Consider the following 10,871-nt stretch of genomic DNA (forward strand, 5'->3'; position numbering starts at 1 on the left):
GCAGAACCAAGTAGTGGGCAGAAACAAAGTTTATTACTCAACAATTAAGTAGGAACTTGGAAAATCAGGAGCAGGAAAACAGCCATGACTCAGAAGAAAGAAAAGTCCCTTGTCGGTTCACATCCTGGTTTACGCTTCGGGAAACAGTGCAGAGATCTCATCCAACAGCTTCACATCACCCTTGGGAGTGCAACAGATTAAACTCCTGTTATAGCAATTCCCCAGAACCCGAGTCGCTAACATTTTACTTCAGATTAAATAACAATACTAATCGCCCTGGGGCCACCATGAAGCCATTGTTCTTCTTTTCCTCTACCAATTTCCTTTCAAGTAACTTTATATATATAAATAGGAGAAAATGCATGACTCTTACTGATGATGATTGCCCGCCTTATTATTCCGAAGCAGGTAACTGTTTACAGAAAAGACTCCCAGGGATTTACCATCTAAAATCAAGTAATAAAATGCAGATGCACAAGAGAAAACATGCGTAAGTACTCAAGTAATTATGAACCTTTATGCACCCACAATGATCTTCATCCACCCACAAGTGGAAGCTGTAATTAGAATACCAGAGTTTGTGATGCCAGGGTGGCCCATACTAAGTGCTCTGCACCGTGTACATCTCGACATGCTGTTTTAGCATAAAACAGAGCTTTGTCCCATTCTATGTGACACCTCCTCTGTTCCCTCTTAGAGTCCCTGCCCCTCACTCCCACCACCCCCATGCCGCAGCCATCTCACCAAAGGGTGCCCTTTTGAGGAGTCTATGTGTCAGAAGTCTATTTTGCTCATTACTGTCATTATTTACTCATCACAATTTGCCATCCAGAGTTTTCATTATCACATTAAACATATCAGAAAGTGCTAAGACCTTCACTATGAAAACCTGAACTCAGATTGCCAGGCGCTTGCCCCCTCCTCCCTCATGTTGTAGAGGCTCCCACATCTCATCTTCCTCTTGGTCCTCGGTCATGCTTGAGCCCACACTGCCAAGGTCTCTCTCACCTTCACCTGGACGCCTCCCGGCCCCCTCAAACACATCAAGTTGAAACAGAATTCATTAGAATGAAACAGCAGGTGCATCAGCAGAACTGCCATTTTCCAAGGGCCCAGATCTGTTTCAAACTCCTCTCTGACATCAGCCTTTATATTCCCCTGGACCTGTCATTTCACCCCTCCACAGGCCTCTTATAGTCACTGCTTATCCCCCACTTCCAAGCAAGGTCTCACCTCCTCTCATCTTCAACACTTTGGGGTACTCTTGACAGTTCACACTGCGCCTCTGAGATCTGTCCATCGATCTGTTCTGCAGACCACCAGATCTTGCTCTCCCTATAACTCCATTTCCATCAGGTCATCATTGTGCCTCAACTAGAACTTATGCAGCTTCCAATTGCCCACAGCTGCCAAAGGATATCAAGACTCTCTACTAATGTGTTAAGAACTTTCTTAACATGGGGGCATGTTTGGCACAGACTTTAAGTCACCTCTTAGGATGCCCACATTCCATATCAGACTGCCTGGTTTGAGTCCGGCTCTGCTTATGACCCACCTTCCATCCAATGCTCATCCTGGGAGGCAGCAGGTGGTGGCCGCTTGGTCCCTGCCATCCACATAGAAGACCTAGATAGCGTTCCCAGTTACCAACTTCGCCTTGGCCCAGCCCTGGCTGTTGCAGGTATTTGGGGAGTGAATCAGCAAACAGAAGATCTCTCATCTCTCTGTGTCTCTATCTCTCTACCTTTCAAAAAAATGAAAATAAATCATTTTTTAAAAAGAACTTTCTTAAGAAGCTCACTCTGAAGCTAAATCCAGAGGCACGTGTTCAGAACGCGGGGATGGTGGCTGGGAGGTACAGGTGGAATCTGTCATTCTCACAAGCAGCTGGGATGATTCTAATGCAGAGGGTCCCCCTTCTTCCACTAGGAACAATGATCTGACCTGTTCTCGTTAGGCACTCTTCAGCACTATTTTCCATTTCCTTTCAAATTCTAATCATTCTTAAAAACTAAGAGCTTCATATGAAATCGGTACCACAACCTCATCCTTGCTTCTCACCTAACAACCATTGCCTTCATTTACCAAAGACTTACCGACTCCCTACTGTGAGCAAGGTATCATGATAGGCACTTGGGGTACAGAAATGTATCATAACCCCAATCTTGGTAAACTCACAATCTGCTGGAAGACACAAGAAAGTCAATACTGAACCAGTGCTGTAAAGTAACAGGGAACCATAGCAGTCAGGTGCAGAGGGGGAGCACCTCATTAAGCCAGGGATGGGGTACAGGGCTTATCAAAATTTGATAATACTCAATTTTTGTTGTTACTCCATTTTACTACTGGAACTTGTTTTTATTTATATTTTAAATGTTTATTTATTTGCATCTACTTGAAAGAGCAATAGAGAGAGACAGAGAGATCATCCATCCACTGGTTCACTCCCCAAATGCCAGCAAAAATGAGGGCTGAGCCACGACAATTCTAGAAACTTAGATCTTTATCTGCATCTCCCACATGGGTGACAGGGGCCCAAACTGCTGCTCCCAGGATGCGTTAGCATCAGGCACTCTGAGATAGGATGCAGATATCCCATTGTGCCACGATATTAGCCCCTGGAACTTGTTTTTAAATGAGATATTTTTAATTGCATAATGTTTACATAAAAACACAGATTTTAGAAGTTAAAGCCCATATCTGAAAATACAAATGAAACTTCACCAGGATTTATATAGACTCATGTCTGCATATCCTGATAAGACTGGAAAAACAACTTGTACCTTGAGAAACAACAACTTAAGAAAAGCATACGTAAAGAAGACCAGCCTCAGACAGCAATGCAAGTGTCTCCCGCCTCGTCCTCCTGAAGCTGTGACAGACCCATAACCTGACAACTCCTGCAAAGCTCCCTGACATTCTGCCCGAGAGGCCACGCCAGAATGCCGAGAGCTGACTGTGGCTGAAGGAACCTCCACCTGCACCTAAGGACCCACTGGCCCAAGTCCTCCAGTTCTCTCTCCACTTAGTGCTTTGAACTGCTTCAGTAGCCTCTCACTCTGCGGTGGTTCCTTAATCTCCTAGCTGACTCTGATATTATGAATTCATACCACTGATTATTACTTTACATAGCTTTACCTATGCTACTTAGAAGACAGGTTAAGGATTGTGCTGCTTGTTTGCTTAGATTACATGATAAGTTTATTAGATTAACATTGGGTTAAGCATTTGCTATTTTCCTGCCTTACAAATATCAGGAGGCATGATCACCTCTGGGTACCTTGGGTCCCTCAGGCCTGTGGCTCCTGGGGCTCAGCCCTGGCTGTTGAGGCCAACTGGGGAGTGAACCAACAGATGGAAGACAGAAGTTTTCTCCCTCTCACTATCTGTAACTCTATCTCTCAAATAAATAAATAAAATCTTTTCTAAAATTAAAAGTAAATAAATAAATAATGACAAAATGATTTCAAACACACAGCACTTTTTGAAAGAGGGATGGCTTATAAACACAATCCTGTTCATCTAAATTCTAGTTAACTAACAACACATTTGTATTTGCATAGCATCTAGGAATCATAAAGTTTTAAAAATCAGGCCAGCGCCGCGGCTCACTAGGCTAATCCTCCGCCTTGCGGCACCAGCACACCGGGTTCTAATCCCGGTTGGGGTGCCGGATTCTGTCCCGGTTGCCCCTCTTCCAGGCCAGCTCTCTGCTGTGGCCAGGGAGTGCAGTGGAGGATGGCCCAGGTGCTTGGGCCCTGCACCCCATGGGAGACCAGGAGAAGCGCCTGGCTCCTGCCATCGGATCAGCACGGTGCGCCGGCCGCAGTGTGCCAGCCGCGGCAGCCATTGGAGGGTGAACCAACGGCAAAGGAAGACCTTTCTCTCTGTCTCTCTCTCTCACTGACTACTCTGCCTGTCAAAAAAAAAAAAGTTTTAAAAATCATAGTAAAATATACATAACATAAAGTTACCACTGAAAGTATTTTAAGCGTGCAGTCCAGTGGTTTTAAGTACATTTACACATTTGCAACCATCACCACTGTGCATTTCCAGAACTTCTTCATCTCAAACTGAAACTGTACTCATCCAACACAGCTTCTCTGCTCTCCTCTCCTCCACTTTCTATGTCTATCAATTTCTCTATTCCAGGAACTCCATATACGAGGAATCATTCAGTAGTTGTCCTTTAGTGTCTGGCTTATTTCACAATGCCTAAGATTTGTAAGGCTCATCCATGGCACAGCTGCATCAGATCTGACTCCTTTCACTAAGGCTGGATATCTTCCACTGTGTGCCTTGGCCACATTTAGTTACCCATCCATCCGCTGATGGACACTTGGGTTGTCTCCACCTTTGGCTATTGCTAATAATGCTGCTACGGAACCCGATGAACATGTATCTCTGAGTCCCTGCTTTCAAATTTAAGACTTAGAAGTGGAGTTGCTGGATCACGGGATAATGATATTTTTAACTTTTTGAGGAACTGCTCTACTGTCTTCCAGGGAAGCTAAACTTACATTGCCACTAACCCTGCAAAACGTTTCCAATTACTCTACAACCTCCTGAACATTTATTATCACTTAAATATAATACCTAACCTAATAGGTATGAAGGCTGTAGCTTTTTGAGATGTATTTATACAATAATATAATATTATATAATATGTGTGTGATTAATATAATTATAACATTATATTAATATATAATATGAATAATATTAATCATAATTATATTATAATTATAAATAATATATTAATTATATTAATATATTATATTAATGATATAATTATATATAATATAATGTAATATTATATAATATTATATTATTTGATCCATTAAGTCCTTGACAAAGAGCTTCTCCTGGCCAGATTTCCTGTCTTATCACCCAGTGCCTGAAATGCAGATAAATTCTCAATAAATATTAACTGAATGGGTGAATTCTGTGAGTCAGAGGGGATCTAATTATAATTCTCATTTCACAGAAGAGGAGATTGGGATTTAGAGCATTCAGTGACTTGACTGAGGTCAAACTGCTGCAGCAACAGCTCAAGCCCAGGTCTTCTAGCTCTAGTGACAGGGAAAGTGATGAGCCGGGGAGGGGAGGGGGATGTCAGTCCACTGGAACAGGACCCGCTTTTCTGACTCCACAGCACAGCTCCGTTAAGAGACAGGGCCTGAGCAGCCAGGCCGCAGGAAAGCAGGTTAGAGAAGTGGCTCAGCCCATGATGCACTCACGCTTGCATTCAAGGCACCGGGCTCAAATCTCAGCTGTGGCGCACTGGCCCATCGGCAATCCAGACACAACAAGACCTTGCGTGTGAGAGACTTCTGGTGCACTAGGGAGATTCCTGGGATTCTCCTGGCAGGAAAAGTATTATTACTTAATTCATAGGAGAACATAGTCCTGGTAGAAAGCCCCACAATACCCAAGTAACTCAGTAATCATCAGGAAAGAAACTGAGAAACAATTGCTAAGCTTCTACCTGAGGAAAAAAAGAACAAAGAAAACCCATTACAAAAAGGAAATTCCCAAAGATAAAAAAAAAAAAAAGGTATCTACAAAACAGCCTAAGATCCAAAAATGTCGAGACACACTACTTCCTCTGCCCTGCCCCTGGTACAAGCCTGCAGCCTTTTCCCTCAGCACATACCCTATTCTCCAATTGATCTCTTTGCTCCCAAGAGAGTTTACCTTTTCAGTTACTAGGATATAAACATCTCCCTATGGAGACTAGGTCTCTCTTTCTAGGATTCCTTAACAGCAACTCTGCTGGGCCAGTTAAGGGGTGATAGTGGGCTTTCCAACTTCAGGCTGTCAGACAAACCGTGACCGACGGATGAAACATGTATGGTTTCAGGTCACAGGAATTTGTGAAGGACTTCAGACTTGGCTTTTTAAAAATGTTGTAATTAAAAAAAATAAAAACTTCAGAGCAACAAACTATTTTCTAAGTGTTAAATAATGGTCCACATAGGTTAAATAATACTCAATATAAACCCCAGATAGACTTCTAGTTATCTTTGGGAATTGATTGACTTGAGTGGGATTTGAACCCTGTATGCTCCATAAAACAGGCAAGAAGCACTTGATAATTATTAAGTATGAAGGAAAGGGAGATAGAAAATTATATTTTACTAGCCCATTAAATATCAGCACAACCCAACTCAAGTGCAGAATTCCTCTGGGCCAGGCACGCATCCCTCACCTCCCATTCGGTAACTATTTTCCGAGCATCTCCATGGGTTATCGTTTTCACCCTTCCCTCTGCTCCACCCGGCCACAGAACTGCAATCCTTCTCCGTTTAGATAGCTGTGGCGAGGCTGCGTGCCAGCTGCCTTTTCAAATGCAGTGTTAAATCAGACAGCGTACATGACTGTCGCTCACCCACTAGGAGAAGGAAGGAGGGCGTCAGTGGCAGCCCCTGGGAACCCACACAGAACCCCAGAAGGCCCTAGGCGTGTGGATGATGGGTCTGACGTGCTGGCGAGGAGGGCAGAAGAGAAGCTGGAGGCCCGGAGGTGGTGCCAGGTCATTGTCCAAGGGCTGTTGCGCGCTGGCAGCACCAGGGAAAGCCTGCTCCAGCCCCGCCACCTCTCCAGGTGAGGCCTACCACAGCACAGCTCTGTAGAACCAAAGAGGGTCCGCGTAAGCAAGGCCTGCCCCTCCAAGGCTGTCCCTGCCCCTGTGCGGCCCTTACTGAGCGCCAGATGGCAAACAGGAGGCCCCTCTGTGTTCTCTGTGTTGACTTGTAGGAGATGGTCATTCCAGCAACCCCCCCACCCCTTCTTGGGCAGAGAAGAGAATGGGTCAAGATGGTTCTTAGAATGGCCTCTGGTCAGTGGCTCTTTGTGCTGCCAGCTCCCTTCATCTTCCGGTTGAGGGTGTGCCTGGGACACCTCCATCACACTGCCGCAGCGCTGGAACTGGGGGAAGATGCTGAGTGGGGCCGAACCACAGGAGCAGCAGCAAGAGCGGTGAGCCTCCAGTGCTGGTGGGGACCCGGGCAGCATGGCAGATAGAGTCCAGGGCCACCGTACTTCCCATGGGGCTTCTTGGAAGGTGAGTTTGAACATGTGGTGGATGTGGGAGCACTGGGCAGAAATTCAATTCAACCAGCAGTCAGTATGTATTCACTGTGTACAAGGCATTGTAGAGGTTTCTTTGGGGGAACTGGATATGAACAGGATGTGGCCTCCATCCTAGATCTGGAGACTCTGAAAATAGTCTGGGAAACTGGTCCACAGATAATTTGTACAGTGACGAAAGGATTGTCACTGACAAGTAGTAATCACAGGTCCCCTGGTAGGAGGATTCTGGCCTTTGGGGCATTCCAGCCCCATCCCTTCCCTGTCTCCCAGGCAGATCTGTAGATCTTGCCCCTCAGACTTGCAAAGCTGAAGACTGAGGTGTAAGTGACACGGGAGTGTAAAGGGACATGCATCTAAGTGGCCTGCAAGTGCAACACTCAGAACTGGGGGTTCAAGGCCCCAGGGAAGAGCACCAAGGTCAAGGGTGGAGAGAAAGGAGCCCCAGAAAGGATGCCTGTGGGAGCCAGGGCTGGCGGGTGGTGAAAGAGGAGGAGGCAGTCAAGGCGATCCCACATTATTTTAAGGGGCAAAGGGTGCTGTGTTAAAAGAAGTGAGACTCCCAGAGATGGGGCAGGTAGCAGACCCCGAGGTTGCGATGACACAGGAGACACACAAGCAGCCTCTGCCATCTCCCCTGTTCTGCACTCTGCACACATGCTTGTGAGTGTCCTCCACCCCCACTCACCCTGCAGGCAGGCATTACTCTGGGGTACAGAGGGGCTGACTGACTCCCCAGAGAGCCCGTGGAAGAAGCTAGGTCAGGGGGCCGACACCGTGGCTCACTTGGTTAATCCTCCGCCTGTAGCACTGGCATCCCATATGGGCACCAGGTTCTAGTCCTGGTTGCTCCTCTTCCAGGCCAGCTCTCTGCTGTGGCCCGGGAAGGCAGTGAAGGATGGCCCAAGTGCACCCGCGTGGGAGACTGGGAAGAAGCACCTGGCTCCTGGCTTCAGATCTGCGTAGCTCCGGCACTGGCGGCCATTTGGGGGTGAACCAACAGAAGGAAGACCTTTCTCTCTGTCTCTCACCCTCACTGTCTAACTGTCAAATAAATTAAAAAAAAAAAAAAGAAGCTAGGTTAGGATCCAATCAGTGCCTCACAGCCCAGGCCTCGCGTGCACACTGGCCTGGGTGTGTCTGAATTCACAGGGTCCCTGAGGAAATCTCCTGATCCCTCTGAATCCAGGAGCAGCAAACTGGGCTGTGCAAGTGTAGCCTGACGCTAAGCTGAGGGGCTACGGTGCGTTAGAGATGAAGTCAGTCCGGCACCAAACCCGTCCTCCCTCAGGACCTGAGTTACACTGAAGCAACCCTGGTGCTCCACCATCTCCAGGTGCTACTGCATTCCTCGTTCACTGCCCTCTCCCCAGAACTAACAGTGCTCCCCCACTCTGCTCCTCTCTGCTAAATCCGTCCTTTCTCTGCCTTACCTGTCCCTTCTAAAACACACAAATTCCAACTGCTCTGATTATCATCTTCATGTTGCACTTTTTTTTCCAGTACTTTCCATATTTCTCTAGTACTCTGCTAAGTGCATTTCCGAAGATGTGATTCAAAGTCGTTTGTAAATCCAATCACAGGGTTCTCTGCTCACGAGCAGCTCTGGGGACAAGAACATGCGACACTGTCCTGGTTCTTCATTCTGGTCAGGTCTATATCAGCCCTGTCATCCCATCTTATTTCCAAGTCATCTCAGTGCTTCATGCATTCCCTCCCAATGAAAGCAAGTGAGTACTGTGCCATCAAGATGGTCATCTCTTCTCCCTTCTCTGGGGTAGAATGAGGAGCCAGCCTGTACGGGGGTGGGGGTGGGGGGTGGGGTGTATCTTCCCAGCCAGGCAAAGGGGGCGAGAGAGAGAGGGAGAGGGAGAGGGAGAGAGACACTAAGACAGGCATTCTGGGTCACTTTGTCTTCCCTGTCTCTCATCCACATTCTTTCCCTTCCTACCACCAAAAGCTCCTCTTCCCCTCATCAATCTCCTGACTTTTTTTTTTTTATTAAAGATTTATTTATTTATTTCAAAATTGGAGTTACACACAGAGAGAAGGAGAGGCAGAGAGAGAGAGAGGTTTTCCATCCGCTGGTTCACTCCCGAAATGGCTGCAATGGCTGGAGCCGTGCCTATCTGAGCCAGGAGCTTCTTCTGGGGTCTTCCTTATGGGTGCAGGGGTCCAAGGACTTGGGCCATCCTCCACTGCTATCCCAGGCCACAGCAGAGAGCTGGATTGGAAGTGGAGCAGCCGGGACTCAAACTGGCACCCACATGGGATGCCAGCACTGCAGGCAGTGGTTTTATGGCTACGCCACAGCGCCAGCCCCCTGACTTACTTTTTTTTTTTTTTTTTTTTTGACAGGCAGAGTGGACAGTGAGAGAGAGAGAGACAGAGAGCAAGGTCTTCCTTTGTCGTTGGTTCACCCTCCAATGAGCCAGGTGCTTCTCCTGGTCTCCCATGGGGTGCAGGGCCCAAGGACTTGGGCCATCCTCCACTGCACTCCCTGGCCACAGCAGAGAGCTGGCCTGGAAGAGGGGCAACCGGGACAGAATCCGGCGCCCCAACTGGGACTAGAACCCAGTGTGCTGGTGCCACAAGGCAGAGGATTAGCATAGTGAGCCGCGGCGCCGCGTCCCTGACTTACTTTTGAAACCACTTCTCTGTCTGCTGGGTCTATCTGTATTCAGGATGAACTTTTTTTAAAAAAAGATTAATTTATTTGAAAGGCAGACTTACAGAGAGGCAGAGAGAGAGAGAGAGAGATAGAGAGAGAGAGAGACTCTTCCATGCACTGGTTCACTTCCCAGATGGCCACAACAGCCAGAGCTGCTCCGATCTGAAGCCAGGAGGCAGAAGCCTCCTCCAGGTCTCCTACATGGGTTCATAGGTGCAGAGGCCAAGCACTTGGGCCATTTTCTACTGCTTTCCCAGGTCATAGCAGAGAGTTGGATCAGAAGTGGAGCAGCCGGGACTTGAACCAGCGCCCATATGGGATGCTGGCACTGCAGGCGGCGGTTTTACCCATTACGCCACAGTACCAGCCGAACATATAGTATTTATATGTGCTTATCAGTTTGGGGGTCAGCTTGCATTTCTTGTGGGTAGCCCAACGCATTTGTGTGTGTGCAACATGGGTGTGTTGACACATGGATTTCAAATGACCTGAAAGGAATATATTCATAGTTGATTATTTGCACATAAATTCACCCCACATATGAGAGACCTGGGGGGGGGGGTTAAGTGGGATTACTATCAATTTTTATTAGAGAAGCCAGCATTGTGGCCCAGTGGGTTAAGCCACTGTCTGCAACGTGGACTGCTCCACTTTCAATCCAGCTCCCTGCTAATGCACCTTGCAAAGCATGGATAATGGCCCACGTGCTTGGGTCCCTGCCACCCGTGTGAGAGACCTGGAGAAAGTTCTCTGCTCCTGGCAGTGCAGCCATCCGGGGAGTGAATTGCAGATTCCAAGATCTCTTTCTCTTAGTCACTCTGTCTTTCAAATAAATAAGTCAACCTTTTTAAAAAGAGATTTTATTAGAGAAGGGGTGTGATTAGCAGTGTGGTGACAATGAATCAGCCTATTGATGGGTGGTTGTCAGGGCCTCCCTGTGACTCACGGTAGGTAAATACCTGAGTGTGGTCCACAGCACCAAGTAGAGGGCGGCAATCCTGCCCTCTACAGGGAATCCGCGAAAAGATCTGCCCCACTGACAAAGAGGCTGAAGGCCAATTCTAGGCGTCCTTAAAGTCGAGCCGGAGACACCAACCCACAATGCAGCTTT

General features: G+C 47.3%; 1 protein-coding gene across 2 annotated transcripts in view; it reads right to left on the reverse strand.

Moving 5' to 3' along the window:
- The window catches only part of MCF2L2 (MCF.2 cell line derived transforming sequence-like 2), a 258,920-nt gene that overhangs the window by 50,511 nt on the left and 197,538 nt on the right, over positions 1–10,871 (reverse strand). The window lies entirely within an intron of this gene.

This window comes from Oryctolagus cuniculus, chromosome 4 (assembly GCF_964237555.1).
Source record: "Oryctolagus cuniculus chromosome 4, mOryCun1.1, whole genome shotgun sequence".
Lineage (NCBI taxonomy): Eukaryota > Metazoa > Chordata > Mammalia > Lagomorpha > Leporidae > Oryctolagus > Oryctolagus cuniculus.